General features: G+C 44.5%; 1 non-coding gene across 1 annotated transcript; it reads right to left on the reverse strand.

The window, feature by feature from the left end:
- Nucleotides 1-11737: 11737 nt before the first annotated feature.
- Trnas-cga lies at nt 11738-11812 on the reverse strand. Its single transcript has one exon. It is a non-coding gene; the product is annotated as a tRNA-Ser (tRNA).
- Between the last annotated feature and the right edge of the window lie 6434 nt (nt 11813-18246).

The raw sequence follows: 18246 nt of genomic DNA on the forward strand, positions 1-18246 counted from the left end.
GTAGATAATAGTTTACACTTGATACACTGACTCTTCTTTCTGCTTAAGACGTCCAAAATAACATTGCTTGATTGTATTGAGGGAAAAACTGTGTTTCTCCTGCTGCATTCTATGAATGTGTTGTGACCTAGACGCTGATTTACATACACGGCGGTAGAGACAATGCTCGTCCTGGAAAGCTGGGGCTTGCAGAAGTACCTAGTCAATACTTTTAGCAATCAGTGATACGGCAGAAATGGACAGGGACAGCAACTGTGCGAGCTGTTGAATAGAGGTATTACACTGAACAGTTACTCTAACATACACAATCGCTAACGCATATACACAGCACCTGAATATTTGATGCAAATTCTTTACACAATCTCGATATTTGTGGAGTGTTGACAGAACGTTTCCAGTACTTTGTTGTTAGATACAAAAGGCTTTAGCTATTCTAACATTGGCTACCATTTTTCTGCACAGTGAAACACACAATTTGTCTGGAGGACTAACACTTTTGTAGAATTCACACACACTATAAACCGTACAGTGCAGATGGGTGGCAGTGGTTCTGCAATCTTTAATATAACTCAGATATTTTTTAATGTAAATGCACGTCCGTAAGAACTGATATGTTTACATATGTGCCAATTCTTTTTTGGCTGGTACACCTGCATTTTGGTCTGTTATAAAATCATACCAATTTCCAATTTGGCGTCTTACGCAATTGTTAACAATTTCAAGATTCGGCGGTATTCGACTAACATTTTTACAGACTACGCTATGACGTCATCATTTTATACTGTCGAAGTGTCTCATTGTGGTGTATATGCAGTGTATGTATGGTGTATGTGCGGCGTACATACAGTGCAAACGTGGCGTGTTTGTGGCGTAATTATGGCTTAACTGTTGTGTAGTCCTGCGATGTATGTGGCGTATGTATGGCGTCGTGACGCCGGTTTACCAATTATACAGCTAGTTTACCAATTTCCGGATTCGGCGTGCTACCAAATTGCGTTTCGTGTCAATTTTTTCCGTTTTTTTAAAAAAAAGAAAACGTTATACAGCTGATAACTACATGACTCTGCTGTTACTGCAAGTTTAACTGATAGCAATTTATAAACTGTGTGTTGTTATTAATTGACAGGTTTAAAAAGAGAAAAAAGTACAATATTTGTAGGATATATTTATTTACCCAAACATATACCCGTTGATTAAAAAGGAAACAACGTTTACAAACTGACAAACGCCACGAGAGAGCGCTACGCTCACGAGAGGACGTTGATATACAAACACGGGCGGAGCGCGCGGAAATTGTCGCCATTCACGCCGTGAAAGCGTTGAGAATTAACATGGCTAGCTACACGTACCGCGAAATAGTTGATATGCATTTGATTTATAGTGCGGCCAACTGCAGCGGACAGTTAGCCGTGCGATTGTATCGTGCGAAATATCCGGATGGAAAGCGGCCGTGCCACACATTATTCGCCACCTTGCCCCACCGTTTGTGGGAAACCGGCTCGTTCGCTCGTTCCGTGTGTCAATGAATAGCACGGTCAGCTGCGGCGGAAGTAAGCGTTCTCGGAAGGTTGCAGCGTACACCGTCAGCAAACACACGAGGTGTATCCCGCGCCACAGATATCCTCCAACTCTCCGTCTGGCGCATCGTACACGACGAAGGACTGCATCCGTTTCATTTGCAACGCTTCCAGGCATTGCACACAAGCGCATGGGATTTGCGCGGTGGTTCTGCAGGAATCCGCTGCACACCGAAGCTTGACAGAGAGTGTCCTCTTCCCATTGAGGCTGCGTTCTCACTCGAGGATGTGATGAACTTTCACAACTTGCATACATGGGCGGATGTGAACCCATATGCTACACGCACACATTCCTCATATCGCAAATTTACCCTTAACGTGTGTGTTGGCGTCGTCGAAGACTGTTTAATTGGGTCGTACATTCTCCTGGACCAACTTGGTGGTCGCACGTATCTCGTATTCGTGCGAGATGTTCTGCAGGACATGCTGAATGATGTTCCCATGCCTGTTCGTCGCTACATTCGATTTCGGGGCGACAGAGCACCTCTGAATTTCAGCAGACAAGTGAGGGCTCATCTGCACGCAACCTTTCCTGGCAGTTGGATCATTTGGGGTGGGCCAGTCGCATGGCTACCACGATCACGCATCTGTCCGCAATCCATGTTTTCCTGTGGGGGTATCTGAAGCGCCCTTTGTATGAAACACCTGTTACATAACCAGGGGTCGTATTGGGCAGCATTGTTGCGGCAGTATGATGTCCTCGAGATACACCAGGTACCTTTGAGAGGGTGGGCTGGTCAATGGAGCGTCGATGTCAGACGTGTCTCGATGCATCTCGACAATACTTTGAGTACCTCCTGTAGCGGGCGTCCATTTGTAGCATGTGATTAAATAACTGCAACACCATTTAGCAGCCCCGGATGGCCTTTGCGAACCCCAGTTCCTATGTTTTTACTGATCCTTGTTGTACGCCCGATGTGCCATGTCAGTTTGTAAACGTTTTTTTGAATCATCCACTACACATACATCGCAAACTCCCTCTAGGTATTACTTGTTTCCTCTTCGTAGAGTCAGCCACCCACATTGACAGCAAAAATACACGTTATATTTAACTGTACATGACGACGCCTCACCATGATGCGGAGAATAACGTAAGTAAAAACGAATATAGGGGCGAAATATGGCGTCAAACTAAATTACATTCTAAATGATAGGTTAACTCCCAGCAAAATTTCTCATCAACATCGTTTGGTTGCAGATGACAAGCTACCTGTAGTAAATAACATACAAGTGATCCGGAAAAATCATGCACTCCAGGTGTAAAGATATTAACAAAAAGAAACGAACTACTGTTTGAACTAAAGATCCACATAATTTTGTAATCATTTAATAAAAATGTTCACATTACAGAATAGATAAAACGGAAACCCACTGGTGATGGCACAGTGGTGCTGAAACATGTTTGGGTACTGAGGAAAAACGGTGTTTTGCATATCTGGCGGATCTCACATCCTACAATTTGAATTAGAATAATTTAATGTCATGGCGTATTCTCCAAAACGGCAGGAAATATTAACACAATTTATGATGTAAGACACTTTGACATTACAGTGTGTGACTGGGGCGCAGCTGAATTACAGTAATTTGACAGCGTCGTCGCATATTCTGCAAAATGGCGAAAAACATTAACATAATTTATGATGTAAAATACTTTCACACTACAATGTGTGACTGGGGTGCTGCTGAATAAATATAAATTAATGACGTCATAACATTTTCTGTAGGCATTCAATATATGAGCACCTCCCATGGATATTTACAATTTTGACAAATTTTCTGTAAATAACCATATTTTAAATGTTTAACAGCTAGCACAGTATGCTATTTAAACAAATACAGTGATATCCCACGTTAAAAAGTAGCACATTACTATATTTAAACAAGTACATCGCTATCCCATGTTGAAAAACTTGCATAGTGCAATGTTTAAGCACATACGTCAATATCCCTATTAAATAATTTCCGCGAAGCATTATTTAACAACAAATACACTCTTACTATGCACTTGCTTCAAACACTCCAACGTATGAACACACACCCATTGCCGTTCACAGTTCGTTACAATTTTGTCGACTTTCTCTCATAGAATATAGCGGCTTCGTTGCACTGCGCCACTCCTGCTCATTTTTGAAGGAAACTCGAGACTAACCTTACCAATGTAATGGACACAGAAGGATTGATAACGCTCCTATTCAATTTTTTTTTTTGTGTAGTTATTTAGATGTCTTCCAGCAATGTCGCACACGCACTGATAATAATGCAATACATCGTTCTTCAGACGTTCTTGGCGATTTGTTTACATCTTGAGGTGTCGGTATTCTGCCGAATATCAGCGTCGTTCAGGCGTAATATTTCGACAACGTAACTCTTTATCTTCACCACCCAAACAGCTCGTTGATTTTTTTCATTGCCTCCTTTGATGGAAGAGGGTGGGCTGTTCCAGGGCTTCCTGTATGCTCTTTTCAGCCGTAAATCTTTAAAGGTTATTTTTATTACATTTATTTATTTTTCATGCAGTTCAGTGCCCATTTCATTGGGCTATTACAACTTACATTACTCAGTTTGACATTACAGTTTGCATTATTCGTTTTGATATTGTTACATTAGCATTATTCATTCTGACATAGTTTATATTTTATACAATTGGAATATAATAATATTACATAATAACTAATATTTTAGACAGTAGTTTGGAGAGTGATAAGTAGATAGAAGGTGGCAGTAAACTTATGCCTAGTGGAGGGAAGTGAGCGTGGCAGAAGGTAGTTACAAGGAAAGGTACATGTGAATATCTACATATGGTGGTCCCTTAGCAGGCTTTGTGTTGCCATGAGTATGTATAATATATGCATCATAAGGTTTGAGTTAATGTTTTTGAAATGACGACAGGCAATAGTGTGTGAAACAAATTGATGGATCCTAATTATTATTTACAATTAGAGAGCTAGGGGGAGCTGCTTGAGAGGGTCGTGATAGTGTATTGGTTGAATCTGTTCTCTCGTCTAGGCGAGGGGTGGAGGGGGCGTTATGGTGTTGGCTGTGAGTGGCTCCACCATTGGGGCTAGGTCTGGGTAAGTTTTGGCAGTGCTGCTACAGGCGCTTGTTCGAATCCTGCCTCGGGCATGAGTGTGTGTGATGTCCTTAGGTTAGTTAGGTTTAAGTAGTTCTAAGTCCAGGGGACTGATGACCTCATATGCTAAGTCCCATAGTGCTTAGAGCCATCTGAACCATTTTTTTGGCAGTGTTCTGGGCTATTGCGCTGAAAGCGGTGGTGTACTTCAATTTGGGTTTTCGTAGGGTCCTGCGGTTGATGGAGATGAAGTCTTCCATATAGGGCCTTTTGTTCAATATGTGTCTGCTGTATCGTGCTCTTAGCTTGAGCAGCCTAGTTCGGAGGGGTTCTATCTTGGTTGCTCGACAGACCTCGTTGCTTGGCGTGACATAGGGGAGTTTCGCGATACTGCGCGGGAGTCTCCTCCCTGTACTGTATAGTTGCTATATATTCATGCTCATGTGCCTCCCTGGGGGGCTGCTGCATACTCCAATATTGGCTGTATAAATGTTTTATGTGTGTGGACTGCAGTTTGTCTGTTGCAGCTATGGATGCGACCTTGTAACTGTCGGACTAGGTTTTGTAGTCTGGTTTTGTTCAGCAGGTGAGTCATCTGGGTCTTCCAGTCAAAGTGTATGTCCAGATAGACCCCAAGTTACCTGGCTGTCTCGCTCACTTACACATCCGACAGGTCTGGACGTCGAGAGGAAGGCAAAGTCGTTATCACGGTTGAGTTCTTATTCAAGTTAGCCGGGGCAACCACGACAGGAAGAAGACGAAGGCAAAGCAGTGCTACCACTGTCAAAAACTTGGCCACACCGCCAAGTTCTGCAGAAATGCAGTTGCGTGTTTGAAGTGTGCGAAAGCATATTACACATGCAGCTGCACTAAGCCACGCGAAACCTTGTCGTGTGTCAACTTTGGTGGGCACATGTGACAAACCATCGCGGCTGCAGTTAAATAAAAAACTGGAGCCATGACATAAAGAAGGAGAGGAGGAGACGCTCTTGCAACTCGCAAAAGAAGAGGCTGGCTTGCCTTGCAACATCGAGAAAGAGTCGCCAGCAGTCGTTCCAATCCCCCACCGTGTTGTCGCTAGCCAAGGATGGGGAAGTGAGCAGCGCTGCCATAAGGAAGAGATCGGTGACTTCCGCGAACTGTTGGGGAGCCCCACCGATGACACAGTTGCTGCACTAGTACTGGCCATGGCAAAGAAGAGGGCCACCCTGAAGGTGGAGTTGGATGAGGCGCTCAGCCAGGTGTAACACCTACGTGAGGCCCTGTGTTACATGCCTCACACAACACAAGAAGAGGTGCCTGCCCCCACCAAGACAGGGGCAGAACAGAAACACAGATGATAAATACTCTGGCTAATGTCGAAATGCAGACAGCTGGGATGGTGGTCATGGAGCTTGAGACACTTGCTCCAGTCACGCTGGTGGACAGCATGGATGCAGTTGCATGCAGCAGGAGGCTGAGAAAGTGGCCATGCATATGGAGATGCCGGCCTCACTCGCCCTCTCTCCCGAAATGAGGACGGCGAAGACGGAAGAAGAAGAAGAGGGGCCGTCCTTCGAATACCTGCCCACCCTGGACAAGAAAAGTGTGAGGGTAGTGCTTAAGAAGATTACCGTCTCTCTCCATGTTGGAACCTAGCCACAACATGCCTTTCCCTTTCCCATCTTCGGTACAGGCACCTTGACGTCCCACACCAGCCGTATGACTTCCAATAGGGGTGTGAACCCTTGGAATGGAAATTCATGGGCCAAGAGTTAATCTCATGAGGAGACCTGGAACTCATCAATTCCTATCCTACTTTCACCCACCGAGACTGGATAAACATGACTGAGGAAGTGGCCAAGATTTTACGGGATAATTCGCCACCAACGGATTAGTTCACCCTCACTGAGATTAAATTCAAGGCAGCAAAGAAGATGAAGAAGAAGAAGAACAAGGGGAATCTTAATAACGCCAGCCTGACTGGTACTCATGTCTCTTTATGATTTTTTCAGATAATCTTCAAGCCAATCCATTAACAAGAGGTCGTCATCATCATCAATCCAACAGGAACAGGAGGATCAGCAACTATCTTCTCAAACTCCTTACATCTTGGACAAAGGGCAAGGTCTGTCAGTCAGTGTCAGCGTCTTCAGTCTGGTGCACCTGTATGCTGCTGCTGCTGTAAAAAACTGCCGTCATCTGCCAGGTTTGAGGGCAGTGTAAGCAGCGTAGCTGCTGTTCCTGCTTTGACCTCAGGGTTGAACTGAGTTGCCTAACTTGTTGAGCTACCTTCAGGGAGCGTCTCTGACTATGGAGACGCTCTAAGTGGCGTCATCGCCACCGCGGGAGTTTGGCTACTCCCGCAGGTCGAGCCAACGTATTGTCAGCCTGTGGTGGATCTGGCGGCCCAGACCACGAATCAGGCGAAGCGGGACGCCAGCTTCCTCGTGAAGCAGCCTCGTTGGGTAGCGAGGCGGCTGGTGAGGGACAAGGCCCAGCGCCCTGTTTTGGACGCGCTGGAGCGTCGCGATGTGCGTGTCGGCAGCGTTGCCCCACATCACGACAGCGTACTCTAGTATCGGACGAACCAGGGCCAGGTACAGAGGGAGGCCGTGGCGTGGAGGGAGTGTAGAGGAAGGGCTGAGCAGTGGGGACAGCGCACGAAGGGGTACACCTGTATGCCCACTGGCGTTCCGTTTTTAGTCTGTCCCAACTCCAGGTGTTCCTTCTGTGGTCCACTCTTGCTAGAAACGTTCTTAGGCGTTCCCTCTTCGGTCCGGTGCGACAGATCGAGCACTGGAGATTCGTCTTTGGCCATTGCACCCATCTGCGTGCAGGTGTTCCTTGTCGGTCTGGTGCGTTACCAGATGTTCCCTGTACGGTTCAGTCCCGCTAGAAATGAAGATGGAACATGGCAGGATGCTTCTACCGAGAGCGAACTGCGGAGGGAATATCTTGAACCATGGAGGGGGACACTGTCGGTGTAAATACTGGACCCATTCCACTCAAAGAGTAGTCTTATGTAGCACCTGACGAAGATAACGACTCACTTTGTCGAAATATCGTGCATGAACGATGCAAATATCTAGCAGAATACCCGATACCTCAAGATGTCAATAATGCAATAGAATGTATCATGCTGTGGTAGGTTACATGGATTTTTATTCTACCTGAGAGCTCTGGCTGACCGAAACTCATGCCGCCCATACACAAGCACTAGTTTTGAAACCAGGATGGTTGGGGAACTTGTTTCTCATTGGTCTAGAGAAAGGAAGGAGGGAGGGGATGACGCTTATGTGCAATGCTGTCCACATATTTCCACCAACGGGTGAGGACTTGTTTGCCGTTATTACTGGGTCCATCACTGAATGCTTAATATAGCAATAGCGTCTTTTGCGCCAGCAAGCAAGTCGGTCACATCGGGGATGATTTCACCTAAAAATGCAAATGTTTTCGGTATTTGCTGGGTTGATGCAGTGTGTTTGAGACCATAATCCAAGTGTCGGAGTTCGAAGTGTGCCCTACTCTGCAAGTGACTTACTTTTCGCAGGAGGTGGTTGGAGATACTGGTCAGCTCTCTTCATGAGTATTTTTTGTAGCGCATTTAGTACTTACACACTCATAACGTCTCCTTGGTTGAAATTCGGTAAACCTCAGAATTTTGCTATAGCATCATAAATTTACCGTGTTGTCATTATTTCCAACAAAGCACTAGTTTTAATGAACTATGACATCACACAGTCTAGTAATGTAGTGGTAGCTTAGCAAGGGTTCATGTATAGCGAGGTCTTATTTCTTAGACATACAATATCTCTGGTTGGAAATCGCTTAAACTGTAGTGCTATGATGTCATTAGTTTTGCAGAATATGTCATTATGTCATTGTTTCTACCAGTAGGGTAATGTGTTTGTTTCTAGCACAGTACACTATGACATCACACACACACATTAGTGATTTAATGGTGGCTTAGCAATGATGAATAATTCGCGTACGTTTGGGTACATGCTGCTGCACTGTGATTGGCTGAGGTGATGTCACAACGCAACATAACGTGACAAGATGTGACGCATTGTTGACGTGATATCGAGTGCAGAGGGATGAAACTCACATAATTGGATAAAATAGGTAAAATTAAGGAAAAATTGTAAAAAATGTGGAAAAATAAATAAATTTGTGCAATATACGGAAAACTAATAAAAATTGTAAATATGTGTAGAGACAGCTAAAATTGTGGAAAACACAGAAAAATGTTACACATCTGCCTGGTGTGGTCTCTGGTGGTGCCTCGAATGATGAAAATAGTGTAATATCGCCGGCCGCTGTGGACGAGCGGTTCTGGGCGCTTCAGTCGGAAACCGCGCTGCTGCTGCGATCGCAGGTTCGAATCCTGCCTCGGGCATGGATGTGTGTGATGTCCTCATGTTAGTTAGGTTTAAATAGTTCTAAGTCTAAGGGACTGAAGACCTCAGATGTTAAGTTCCGTTGTGCTTAGAGCCATTTGAACCATTTTGAAGTGCAATATCAAATTTCATTTGTTATCGGCAAATACCCACATCCTAGACCTCAAGTGATATGACCGAACATTATTACAATAACATTAAATTGTTTTTAAGAAATAGACACACCCTTGTCCTCTCCCCACGGTGCACAGCTTCAGATCGAACCCACCCATTCAGGTGCTCCAGTTATAAATGATGAGGAGGGGGAGGGGATACTTGAATCTACTTGGTTCAGGGGGAAGGGTAGGGAGAGAGCAAAGGGGGATGGGAGAAGTGGGTGTGACCCTAGTCAATTGCTGGTGGTTGGTCGCGGCGAGAGGAGTGGAGGGGTGCCCTTAATTACAAGTCGTCCAAGTGTGTATCTTGACACCAGAAGTCCTTACCAGTCACCTTGAGATAATACCATTATCACACCTCGTTCTCTTACTGACAAACGACTGATGCTCAGTTTGCCTTCAAATTAGAAGACCTTTGTTAGGTACTGTGTTTTTACTCTTCATTCAGTCAATTGTGTGAGTTTTCGACACAGTTATTCGGCAGTTATTTCAAAGAAGAATCGCTTTAGCACCCAGATGATGTGCGTCATCGTGGTTGACGCTGCCAATAATTGCAGTTGGCTGCAACAACAGGAGAAAATCCCTTCACCTCTGATGGACTTTTCCCTCCTCCTTCCTCTCTCGTTTCTGTCCAGTAGACATATCGAACGTAGACTGCTTTTTGCCAGGTCTAGTAGCTACTTCGTCTCACTCGCATAGCACTGCATTTCGCAACAACAACAAAAAAAAACCATTACTCGAATTCCTACCAGATACTGATAACGGAGCGGTCAGTATTGTACTGTCAGCGTCCGAAAACGCCTCGGGTGAACGAGGTGGTGACGTAATTAAGGTTGTAGAGTCACATTTGGGGAATTGTAGTTCATAGCCCCATACAGCTATCTTGATTCAGGATCTTTCTTGACAAGGCTACACTCAGTTCTTTCCTTCTCCCACAAACCTACTCGTCTGTCTCTAACGACCTCCGTATCGACGACATAATGAACTCTTAACTTCCATCATGCGAACCTGGCCGATACTCGCCTTGAAGCAACTGCGGTTTCATGGGAAGGAGCGCTCTGGAAAACGACCGTGCGTTAAACGCCAACCCGTGACACGCTTCCGTCAAGGTCTCCGCGGCCGCCGCATCTTTAAGCAGCAGCCACAAGCTGGTTGACCTTAATCAACTGGGCTTCCAGCCGTTTTCGGAGCGTGGTACACAACATAACATTCCCATCTGTCGTACTGTAAAGATGCCGCGTAAACAAGTTCTGATATAACTCTTTTAAAAAAAATCCCTGGGATGACGATTGTTCTGTCATTAATTATTCTTGAAGATTCAGACACAGCCGTTCATAATTTAAAAGCGCTGCTATCACTGCGTCTTTTGTTCTGAACTTGAACATAGTGGCATTGTTCTGAAGCTCATCGGAAAACCGCAGTTCTACAAAGAGCCAACATCAAGTTATAAGTAGGAGAAAAACACTTTTAGGAACATACGAAATGATGAGAAATACGTACAATAATGATTATATGAGTCGCTCAGACTTTTTGCCACTATTTTGGTGGTTAACAGGCTACTTGGAAGTAATCTGTTGTTCATTTGTACTCATGTAGTGCAAAACAGCAATATTTTATTTCATGCAATAAATCAATAGTTTGTATCGTGCTGTGGTAGGTTACATGGACTTTTATTCTGCCTGAGAGCTCTGGCTGACCGAGACTCATGTACATTGAGTCATTTTTCAACGGCGCTTGTACCGCATTCATGATTGTCACTGGAAAATTACTCTGAAATGTCATATGTACACTACTTGTACAATCACAAATGATGCTCCCGTATTGAAAATAAAGTTTCAATGCTTTGCAACCGGTATGCAAAATAGACATATTCAGTAAATGCACGGTGAAATTTGCTTTTCGTCGTACGATGAAGATCGCAGATACTCGATGTAATTAGACATATGATACGATGCATAAACAAAATTTGAATTGGCTGAATTTTATCCACTTACAATACTCCTATACTTGTGAAAATAATTTAATAAATGTTGCCAGCGTCTGTTTGATCCGCGAGTCATTGTTTGATAGAAGCAACACACACACAACACACACACAAACACACACACAAACACACACACACACACACACACACACACACACACAATGTTTATCAGAAGCAACAGATTTGAGCCTTCTCGCTATTTAACTGAACACAGAAAAACTCCAATTCGAGCATTTGACCCAAAATTATACTCTAGTAACAGTCTCTTCCTGACATCTCAAGTACTTCCCAGCAATGCCGTTACATCTCAGAACAGTCTCGGGGTTATAGCTAACAAGTGCGACATTCAGACAGTCACAAAAAGCAAACACTGCAACTTCTACAGAAACATTTTAGTTTATTTCTACTTTAACGAACCTCAAGAGGTTTTTTTCCAATCCCTTTGCCTGAGTAGCTGGTATTCCGATCATTCTTGCCTCCCTCCTTCTGCTAATTCACATTCTGCTTGATCCTGCCCCGTGGGAAGATCTGTAAATGCTATTAAAAGTACCTTCCTGGCAGATTAACTTTGTGTCGGACCGAGACTCGAACTCGGGACCTTTGCCTTTCGCGGGCAACAGCTCTACCAACTGAGCTACCCAAGCACGACTCACGCCCCGACCTCACAGCTTTACTTCTGCCAGTACCTCGCCTCCTACCTTCCAAACATTACAGAAGCTCTCCTGCGAACCTTGCAGAACTAGCACTCCTGAAAGAAAGGATATTGCGGAGACATGGCTTAGCCACAGCCTAGGGGATGTTTCCAGAATGAGATTTTCACTCTGCAGCGGAGTGTGTGCTGATATGAAACTTCCTGGCAGATTAAAACTGTGTACCGGACCGAGACTCGGATTCGGGACCTTTGCCTTTCGCGGGCAAGTGCTCTACCAATTAAGCTACCTAGGCACGACTCACGCCCCGTCCTCACAGCTTTACTTCTGACAGTACCTCGCCTCCTACCTTCCAAACTTTACAGAAGCTCTCCTGCGAACCTTTTATTCAGCCAGGAAGTTTCATATCAGCGCACACTCCGCTGCAGAGTGAAAATCTCATTCTGGAAACATCCCCTAGGCTGTGGCTAAGCCATGTCTACGCAATATCCTTTCTTTCAGGAGTGCTAGTTCTGCAAGGTTCGCAGGAGAGCTTCTGTAAAGTTTGGACGGTAGGAGGCGAGGTACTGGCAGAAGTAAAGCTATGAGGACGGGTGTGAGTCGTGCTTGGGTAGCTCAGTTGGTAGAGCACTTAAATCTCGGTCCGGCACACAGTTTTAATCTGCCAGGAAGTTTCATATTAGCGCACACTCCGCTGCAGAGTGAAAATCTCATTCTGGAAACATCCCCTAGGCTGTGGCTAAGCCATGTCTCCGCAATATCCTTTCTTTCAGGAGTGCTAGTTCTGAAAGGTTCGCAGGAGAGCTTCTGTAAAGTTTGGAAGGTAGGAGGCGAGGTAATGGCAGAAGTAAAGCTGTGAGGACGGGGCGTGAGTCGTGCTTGGGTAGCTCAGTTGGTAGAGCAGTTGCCCGCGAAAGGCAAAGGTCCCGAGTTCGTGTCTCGGTCCGGCACATAGTTTTAATCTGCCAGGAAGTTCCATATCAGCGTACACTCCGCTGCAGAGTCAAAATCTCATTCTGGCTATTAAATGTATTTACATCCTAACGTCCAGGAAAGTTTCCAGAGGCCTTAGAAAAAACGTTCTGATGTTAGGCACTCTCAGACAATCTTGCCTGTGTGCTGTACGACTATTGTCCCCTTCACAGAGAGCCAGATCACAGCTGGACTTGGTAATCCAGCCCTGCCGCTGGATTACCAACGCTTGCCGCGCTCTCTATAACAAGAAAGCTGAGCGGAGGAGTGGCGGCTCACGCGCTATGCTTAATGTATGTGCCACTCCTCGGATTTTGAATCTGGATCACTTCATTACCTAGTACGATTGTTCGGCCCCTATAGATTCGGAAACAACATGTTCATTTTCCAAGGCTCATGTTCACAGGACACACTGACGCTGCGTTTCGCATATCTCATGTGGCCATATCTCCTTTCTACAACTCACTGCTCTTTTGAGAGGTGGAAAGTACTTGATTACCATTCGTTTCCTTTATTTCGATGGAAGAATGAGATAAGATGGTTGTCTGTGTGATTCCTAGCACCATATTGGAAACAAAATTAAGAATAAATTACTCGACTCTAGTAGTGTTACAAAAAAATATTTTCTGTAATTTCTGTTGTTCCTGCTTATCACTTCATAAAGTTCTGAAGTGAATTACACCTGAGCACAACACACAATTAGTTGTTTGGGTGTTTGAAAGGATCGAAAGGAGATATAAATACGGATATCTAATATTCTCTGTAGACTGTACTGAAATGAGCTATACGAAATGCCTTCAGAAAACTGAACAACCTCAAGTAAAAATAATCAGTCTGAATACTCAAACAAATTATCTAGCTCGGAATCAGAGAAAGTACCTTATTCGTTTCGGGACATTGCTTAGAAAAAATATATGCCAAACGAAAACCATTTTTCTGAGTACTGACTGAATGCTACAAATATTATACACTCACGCTCATAAATTAAGGATAATGCTGGTACATAGTGAAACAACGCTCTGGTGGGCAGTTTGCGGGTTTCAGTCACCTCAGGGTATGACCAGTGTAAGAGGTCCGAGCAGATGTAATTTCGATGTATTGCTCACGCGCTACCTGCGATATGTAAGGTATAAGAGAATCTCAGACCAGAAAGCAGTGTTGACTGCAGTAGGAACTCTGCAGCTGTACGAGTAAGTTGTTGCTAGCGAGCAGTCTGGTGTATCGTGTTGGCTGGGCCGGTCGTGGTGCAGCGATGCCGGAGCCTGAGCATTATTGTATAAGGTAAAAAGCAGCCTCGCGCATATGTAGTATTGTTATCTCAAGTCCCATGTAAATGTTTTAAAAATCTCCTAATAATAATCTTTCGCATAAAAAGTAACTTTTAACAACCATTCATTTCAATTTAAAGAATTTACTAATTTCTCCAATCCATGATCTTCCCGATTATTGCAAAAGAAAAAATCAGTTGTTTCCTTTCATAAGTGACAAATCTATCGGCCAGCATTGCACAGGGCTGTGCCACAAAAATTTATTGCAAGAGCAGATATACACTCCTGGAAATTGAAATAAGAACACCGTGAATTCATTGTCCCAGGAAGGGGAAACTTTATTGACACATTCCTGGGGTCAGATACATCACATGATCACACTGACAGAACCACAGGCACATAGACACAGGCAACAGAGCATGCACAATGTCGGCACTAGTACAGTGTATATCCACCTTTCGCAGCAATGCAGGCTGCTATTCTCCCATGGAGACGATCGTAGAGATGCTGGATGTAGTCCTGTGGAACGGCTTGCCATGCCATTTCCACCTGGCGCCTCAGTTGGACCAGCGCTCGTGCTGGACGTGCAGACCGCGTGAGACGACGCTTCATCCAGTCCCAAACATGCTCAATGGGGGACAGATCCGGAGATCTTGCTGGCCAGGGTAGTTGACTTACACTTTCTAGAGCACGTTGGGTGGCACGGGATACATGCGGACGTGCATTGTCCTGTTGGAACAGCAAGTTCCCTTGCCGGTCTAGGAATGGTAGAACGATGGGTTCGATGACGGTTTGGATGTACCGTGCACTATTCAGTGTCCCCTCGACGATCACCAGTGGTGTACGGCCAGTGTAGGAGATCGCTCCCCACACCATGATGCCGGGTGTTGGCCCTGTGTGCCTCGGTCGTATGCAGTCCTGATTGTGGCGCTCACCTGCACGGCGCCAAACACGCATACGACCATCATTGGCACCAAGGCAGAAGCGACTCTCATCGCTGAAGACGACACGTCTCCATTCGTCCCTCCATAAACGCCTGTCGCGACACCACTGGAGGCGGGCTGCACGATGTTGGGGCGTGAGCGGAAGACGGCCTGACGGTGTGCGGGACCGTAGCCCAGCTTCATGGAGACGGCTGCGAATGGTCCTCGCCGATACCCCAGGAGCAACAGTGTCCCTAATTTGCTGGGAAGTGGCGGTGCGGTCCCCTACGGCACTGCGTAGGATCCTACGGTCTTGGCGTGCATCCGTGCGTCGCTGCGGTCCGGTCCCAGGTCGACGGGCACGTGCACCTTCCGCCGACCACTGGCGACAACATCGAGGTACTGTGGAGACCTCACGCCCCACGTGTTGAGCAATTCGGCGGTACGTCCACCCGGCCTCCCGCATGCCCACTATACGCCCTCGCTCAAAGTCCGTCAACTGCACATACGGTTCACGTCCACGCTGTCGCGGCATGCTACCAGTGTTAAAGACTGCAATGGAGCTCCGTATGCCACGGCAAACTGGCTGACACTGACGGCGGCGGTGCACAAATGCTGCGCAGCTAGCGCCATTCGACGGCCAACACCGCGGTTCCTGGTGTGTCCGCTGTGCCGTGCGTGTGATCATTGCTTGTAAAGCCCTCTCGCAGTGTCCGGAGCAAGTATGGTGGGTCTGACACACCGGTGTCGATGTGTTCTTTTTTCCATTTCCAGGAGTGTATATGCGTTATCCGGCGACTTCATTGAGGTAAGAATTTTTCTTTTTTTATTCAGAATGATCTTTCAGGGCCATGACGCAGCACTGCTGACGTCCAAAATCTACCAGGTTAAATTCACAGTCAATTATTGAAAAGTTATAAGTGAGCGACAATTTAATAGAGAGGTTAGTTACATTGTATTATTACCAGGTTACTGAATTTATTTTTTGTTGGGACGTTACACTGAATGTGAACGACAAAATTATAATTTTTTACTGTTGAGAAGTTTAGGAATTTTTCTGTTTTAAGGTTACACTAGATGTGAAAGAATTTTGTGGGGAGGTTACACTTGTTGACAACCGGCCAGGATCGTATTTCTTTGTGAATTTCTGAGAGGTAGTCAGTTATATATTTGCTCTTATTTACTTAATTTCAACTGTAGTTTGTATCTGGCGCAACGCATTTACTAATTTGTCACTCCTTTCTTTCACAGATCATCGGCAATTTATTGGTCTTTGTTGTAATTGTGTTTGTTCCATTTTTGCTTCGTCTTTGTTTCATTTTGTGCTTCATTTTGATTAGTGAAAAATGCCGCGAAAAACTGTTAACAGTATATCGCGATGTGCAATGAGTGAAATAGCCGACTCGAATGATTTGACTGATAATACTAGCGACACTCAGTGTAATAGTGATAATCGTCTAATTACAGATAATCAGTGCCTGCCGATCACTAGTATTGACTTTGACCCTAATGATGAGCAAACAAATGCAATTATGTCCACCGTAAATGTAACAATTGATGACACGGCACGTTCCGTTACAATGGACGCTGACCAGTTTGACACACCTAACATGCAAAATTTACGCAGTGAACAGATAAATGTTTCTAACGAAGGTGAACAATATACACAAAACACGTCAAATTTATTTGATTCCGATGTAGTGACCAACAGTGCACATCCGATTGGCAAACCTTTTTGTGAATCAGACAATGACCAAATGGTTACCGGTACACAAAACGTGGCAAATGCACATACACCACCACACAGCACAGAGAATAGAGCCGCTAATTTTGGCTGGGATCAAGTTATGGCATTATTACTACAACTTAATGAAAGTTTCAAACAGCGGAATGAAAAATTCGACAACCATTTCAAACAACTTAATGGAAAACTAGACAACAATTATAAACAACTTAATGAATCGTGCAAACAACTCAATGAAAAATACGACAACCGTTTCAAACAACTTACTGAATCGTGCAAACAATTTAATGAAAGTTTCAAATAGTCGAATAAAAAACACGACAACTCTAATGAACAGAACAAACAATTTAGTGAACAGATTACAGCCGTTACCGTGCAAGGCTATGACACTAAAGAACAATTATGTGAAGAAATTAAGGCTTGTGCTAGGAATAATAGTGAAGAGTTATGTAGTACACATGCAGACACAACAAAATCACTTGGACATGAAATTAGTGCGGTTGGTAAACAATGTTCAGAAAACGCAACACAGTTACGCAACGAGTTTAATTTAATGTCATCAGAAAACTTTCACACAATCTGGATGCGAAAGGCGATAAGAAATTTGAAAAACGGAACAGCCAAATTGGCGAACGTTTTAAAGTGACAGAGACGAAAAATGTTGCAGTCTCTAACACGTGACAGCACACGCCAAATTCTGAACATTTCTCACACTCACACAGCCAGTATAATTTAGGTAATTTGCAGAGACTACGTGACTTAGAATCCGAAGAGACACAGACAAACAGATTCTCATGCAATCCTGTACCTGCTCAGACGTACAGAGACGATAATTTTTATTACAAACACTTTCTATCTGTTAGGAAATTTAAAGTGCTTAATAATGACAGAAAACAGATTCACCCTTTTGACTGGATACAACAATTTGCTTTTGAATTTTCACCGGCATTGCCTGTAACGCAGAAACTAAAATTTATTTGCAGCGCATAAGTGACCTCAGGCGATTCATTACACTTCGATGAATATGTACCGTAGCGTGCACAGGGGCCCGAGCCGTAGTAGTGCTATTTCCTCTTTCGTTTTCTGCACTGCTGCCTTCTCTTCTATTATCCTTTATATCTATCAAACCAGCTCTTCAACTATCGACCTATCTAGGATTAGAAATGAGTAAAGAAAACCTGATATGACAAGTTTTACCGAAAGTGACAGTTTTCATTAGATACTCCTGAAATGACAAAAACTACCAGCATAAGTTTAATAACAGACAAAATTTTAATCATCAGTATGTACAAAATTTTCAGCAGTCGCAAACACATTTTGGTAACAATAGAGGCTTTTCTCCGCAACAGCATCAAAACCAGCCGGTTAGCGTATATAACCAACAATGTAGTCTGCGAGGTCAACCAAGCTTTAATGTTTCGCCGCCTACACGTATAGCGTCGGCTCCGACAAATAGTAACGCACAGCAACAAGGAAATCAGTACGTACAGAAAACCCATCATTTCAATTCCTATCGCAATG

The sequence above is a fragment of the Schistocerca piceifrons genome, chromosome X (assembly GCF_021461385.2).
Source record: "Schistocerca piceifrons isolate TAMUIC-IGC-003096 chromosome X, iqSchPice1.1, whole genome shotgun sequence".
Classification (NCBI taxonomy): Eukaryota; Metazoa; Arthropoda; class Insecta; order Orthoptera; family Acrididae; genus Schistocerca; species Schistocerca piceifrons.